The 5,000-nt window shown below is 36.8% G+C and overlaps 1 protein-coding gene across 2 annotated transcripts in view; it reads left to right on the top strand.

Annotated features, from left to right (window-relative positions):
* Nucleotides 1-5,000, top strand: part of LOC109107411 (long-chain-fatty-acid--CoA ligase 6-like) — a 28,972-nt gene that overhangs the window by 887 nt on the left and 23,085 nt on the right. The window contains exon 1 of one of the 2 annotated variants that reach the window (XM_042747703.1): nt 4,811-4,947. The exons of the other annotated variant lie outside the window; for it this stretch is intronic. The gene's annotated coding sequence lies outside the window, so the exon portion shown is untranslated. Of the gene's footprint in view, nt 1-4,810; nt 4,948-5,000 lie in introns of those variants that run through there. 2 annotated transcript variants of the gene reach the window in all.

The raw sequence follows: 5,000 nt of genomic DNA, 5'->3' as shown, positions 1-5,000 counted from the left end.
GTTTGTTTTCTGGTACAGTGTAACCTTCACATCATGCATTTTTCATAGCCGTGTGCTGACGACCAGCACTCAGACACCCACAGCTCGCCGTGTCGAACCCGAGCCGCCCGGCTGCCATGTGCCACTTATGAATAATGCATTGAGTCTGGTGTGATGAGAGACAGAGGTGAACCTAGTCTTTCAGCCCGTCCTCTATAATTTAAAGATTTAGGCTTACTATGACACACTGCACTTACTGTAAAAAGTGGTAACCTGGAATTATTACCATTAAAGAAAAAGTTCAAAAGTGAGAATTCTGTCATGATTTACTCTCCCTCGAGTTGTTCCAGAGCTGTAGGAGTTTCTTTATTCTGCTGAACACAAAAGAAGATGTGCTGAAGAATGTTGGTAACCAAACAGTTGACGGTAGCCATTGATTTCCAACATATGGAAAAATATGAAAGTCATTGGCTACCAGCAACTGTTTGATACCAACATTCTTCAACATATTTTTGACTTGAATAAAACCAGGTACTTTAGATGTCATAATTTAGGCTTGATAGACAGCTTTGTGTTGACTTTGATTAGTGTACAGGAGAGGCAAACGTGCAAATGCTCAATCCTAACTGAAAGAAATGCAGAGAGATTCATCTTGAATCACAAGATGACTGAAAGCAAGTCTTTGGAACTTCTCATACTTTTTATAAATGGTCTCCAGCACTTCTGCTTTACAGCAGGGTGTTTACAGGAACATCACTAAGATCCTCTTTCGGCCGCAGTCATGTGTGTCTATGCTTTAACCACAGCCCATCTCGCTGCAGGGGGAGTTGAGTGGTTCTTATGATTGTGTGGAACACTGTAATGTTGCTTAGTGAGCAGAATAATGTGCTGAGTAAAGAGGGCGTCTTGTGCGGCTCATGCCAGCTGGGTTAGTTGGTTAGATCACATCACGTGTGTGTGCTAGTTGTTTGGATTACTCTTACACTGCTTACGCTGGTTCCCATGCATTTCTCCAGAGCACCATGATTTCTGGCTTTATTTATAGTCGCTTTGGATAAAAGCGTCTGCAAAATGATTAAATGTAAATGTTTATTCGAGTAGATACTAGAAAATGTGGTTTAATATGAATGGCTCGACCTGAGGTTACACTGAGAAGAATCAAGGCAGCCGCTGCATGTGTTACTCTGTAGAGCTGATTTAACCCTGACATTGAGCTTTGTGTTGAGTTTGGCTCAGTGATGTTAACTGATATAGCAGCTGCTTGAGAATGCGCATGTTTGATTCTTAATGTGTTGTGTATCTCTCAGCCGGTGTGTGTGTGTGTGTGTGTGTGTGAGCTGTAAGTTGACTGCGTGTCATGTAGTCAAGGGTAGACGGAGAGCGGTGGATTATGGGATGGAGGGATGGAGGGAGGGCTGAGCGGAGCTGCATCTGCTGAGAGTGGTGTGATACGGCGGCCGCGAGGTTTAGCGTTTCCATAATCACAGCACTTCAGTATTTACACTGCGCTTCTTCTCTCAGAACGAGAATGATCCATGCTTCTCAGCTGCTTCAACACAGGCTCAAAACATGTCAAGGAGACAAAATGCCCTTAAATTCAGTAACTGCAATGCATTAATATTAACAGCTCAGCCCCATCAGTGTACACAAGAATGTGTGTGTGTGTGTGTGTGTGTGTGTGTGTGTGTGGTCACTAAAATAACCTCATTTTGATTCTTTCTTCCTCTTTGCAGACTGTATAAAGTGGTGACCTGTTTCTAACCCATAAAATGATTTTTGTTGGTATAAATTTGTCCATTTAGGTTGATTGAGTAATTAATATTATTTCTGTCAGCGTACAGTAATGTCTTGTTAGTTAACTGAAACTAGTAGTGAGCAATATGTTTTTACAGCATTTGTTCATAATATTTGTTTATGTAAGAAAATGTAATTTCGAAGTGTTTGTTCATGCTGTAGTTCACATTAAAAAGGTAACATATGACTTTTTATTTTAATAATGTATTAGTAAATGTTGCAATTAACATTAACTGCGATCGATAAATGCTGTAGAAGAAACCTTATTGTAAAGTGTTACCTAATTATTAATTGCACAGTTACACTGTGTTCAGTGCAGATCGTGTTCATCCTCACCCTAAAAAGAATGGGAACATCTAAATGAACTGCTTATTATTTAACATCACTGAACCTCCTAAATATGTAAATTTATACCAAAAAAGGGTTAATTCAGGTAGAAATATCTCTTTTTACAAAAAGTAACACTAAATGAACTGCATTTATTCAAGAAAAAAAAAATATTATTCAACATCACTGGCTACCAACTGGGTTAAATAAGTCAGTTCTTTAGGGCAACAGTGCAGGAGATGTGATCTACGTGAGAGGAAGATGGACAGCAGCCAATCATCACTGCTCACAAGCTGTATGAGGCTCTGAATGTCCATTTGCAGAACATACATGGAGAAGCTGCTCTAATGACTAGAGCGCAAAACTTATCAAGCAGAGGACACTGCTCTGACTCCATCAATCTGAGTATTATTATTCAGCTCAGCCTGCTTGCTCCAGCTGATTGTGGATTCATTATCCAGTGTCAAGCATTTGATAGCAGTGTTTTCTCTCAGTGTCATTGCTTTGGTAATGTGTCTTTCTCACATCAGACATGATACTTTACCCCGACTTAAAACATACTCTCATAGTCTTGTTACGGACAAACTGATATTTATTGTTTGGTTCCAATTTTATGAACCAAAAATACATCTCTTCCCAAAGACAAAAAACATTCATGCAAAGTAAAAGGATGGTTTATTATAAAGACCATCTCATACTTAATCAGAGTATTTAGACTTTAGACATGTTTCTTAATAAAGATCAATATACATTTTTTTTACAACTTAATTTCACCATAAACTAGGTATAATGTGAAAGTAGACCTTTCACTGAAGATAATAATAATATTCTTCATTTTATTAGTCATTAATTAGTTATTAGTTTAGTTACTAAAATAGAAACTTCTAAAGACCTTAATGTTTATTGTGATGTCTTTTTAAAATATGTATAATGTATAAATAATGTACTAAGTTGCGACTTCATCGTTACAAATGTGTAATTATTACAAATATATTCAGATACATGACTTACCAATAGTACCAATAGAAATGACATTAAAGTATTTGTTAGTTCATCATAAAAGCCTGTCAGTGCAATGCGCTACTTTAACCATATTTCAAAGACAATGATTAAGTCTTTATGACTGCATGAGAAAGACTAATGTTACATTATATAATGCTTAACCGATCATCATCATATATTTTTAAATGCAAAAAACTACTGATCTGCTGAGGAAAAACTATAATAACTATAATATATTGCATATCCTGCAGACGCTCTATATTTAGTGCTGATAATCCTCTGATAATCTACAGCATATGAATGAACGCTTGTGCATTAGGAGAGCGTCTGGAAAATGATGTATAAACTCGCATCAGATAACGTCAGTTGATTCCCAAGAGTCCGTGGAGATGATCAGCGTGATGATCCAGAATAAGTTCTGCCAACATAATTACTATATTACAGTGGTTTGTTTAATATGTGCAGTAATTTATGAGTGTATTTAAATTCAATCACCATCATGCAGTCTGGATAGAAAGGAAGCTATGAGTAAATAGACTTTAAAAGGCTCCACAAACAATCAATACTAACTTACTATAGAAACATCAGCAGTTTTGTTGCCAAAAACAACAAGAAGAGCAGTATGAATTATTGATAAAGCATAATTACTGGTAACGCATTAGATTAGGGACAGATTCTCATTATTATATAGTTGCTTGTTAGCATGCATATTACTAGTAAATTAGATGTTTATTAGTACTTATAAAGAACGACCATATTGTAAGATCCCTTAACCCGACCCAACACCTAAACATAAGCACTACAACAATACCTTACTATCAGTGAGCAGCAGGGAGGAGTTTAATGAGAGAAAGAGTGAATGTCTCGTCTGCACCAGTCTCTTTCTCCTCTGAAGCGCATCAGCATCATTTATTATGGAGACGGCATTTAAGACGAAGATGGTCTCCTGAGATTCCTTGACAGATGAGAAGTGAATTCTAAGATGATGAATGAGACGAGACCACTAATAAATATGCTTCAAGAAGTAAAATAGTTGAGTGTCATTACAGATGTGTTACTTTATCCAGTATTTGTATGAACTGAGCAAAAGTGCAGAACCTTTAGAAAAACGAGTGCACTTAACTGTACTGAACGTGCACTTAAGTGTAAATCTTCACGGTAGATTCTTAAAACATAATAGAACATTAATGAAATCAAAGGCCATTTAAGAGACTTTCATGACTGATTCTAAACACTAAAGTACACTTTTAAAAATGTGCACTTTATAATTATGTACAATTAAAAGTTTTATTTTAAATTGCATTTCAAATCATTATGTTTCAATCGTCTTTTGCTGTGCTTTGAAGTACACTTATTTTGACATGAATACTAAAGCATGTGTAAAGTACTTGATTTCAGAGTGATTTCAGATGAACTTCAGTGTGTTATTTGTTATTTGCTTCATCATTACAAATGTGCCAATATATTTAAATACTTGACGAACAAGCTTCAGCAGGAATGTCATTAAAGTATATTTTAGGTGATTATAAATGCTTGTGAGTATAGTACTGGGTTCTAAGCAGGATGAGTGGCGTCTCGTAAGGCGTCTCTTCCAGAACACAGATTGTTGCTTCATTCATTGATTTAAAGAATCATGGCCTTCTAGATACTTGAAGTCACTTCATTCACTTCTTTTGTCAAAGAAAAGATCTCAGCTGAAATGAAATCCTGCAGATCTCTGAATAAGCGCTGAAGTGATTTCTGTGTGAGTGATTGATCAAATCAAACAGAGCTGAGCTGATCGAGTGGACTTTAGAGTGGACTGGTGTGTGAGAGAGAGTCAGACGCCGCTGCTCCTCCACGCTGGTGAGTTCCTCTGATTATTACTCCGACAGCAGGGTTTATGTGATATCTACGTG

This window comes from Cyprinus carpio, chromosome B21 (assembly GCF_018340385.1).
Source record: "Cyprinus carpio isolate SPL01 chromosome B21, ASM1834038v1, whole genome shotgun sequence".
In the NCBI taxonomy this organism is placed as follows: Eukaryota; Metazoa; Chordata; class Actinopteri; order Cypriniformes; family Cyprinidae; genus Cyprinus; species Cyprinus carpio.
The sequence above is the reverse complement of the archived record's forward strand: the minus strand, read 5'-3'. Positions and strand labels throughout refer to the sequence as shown.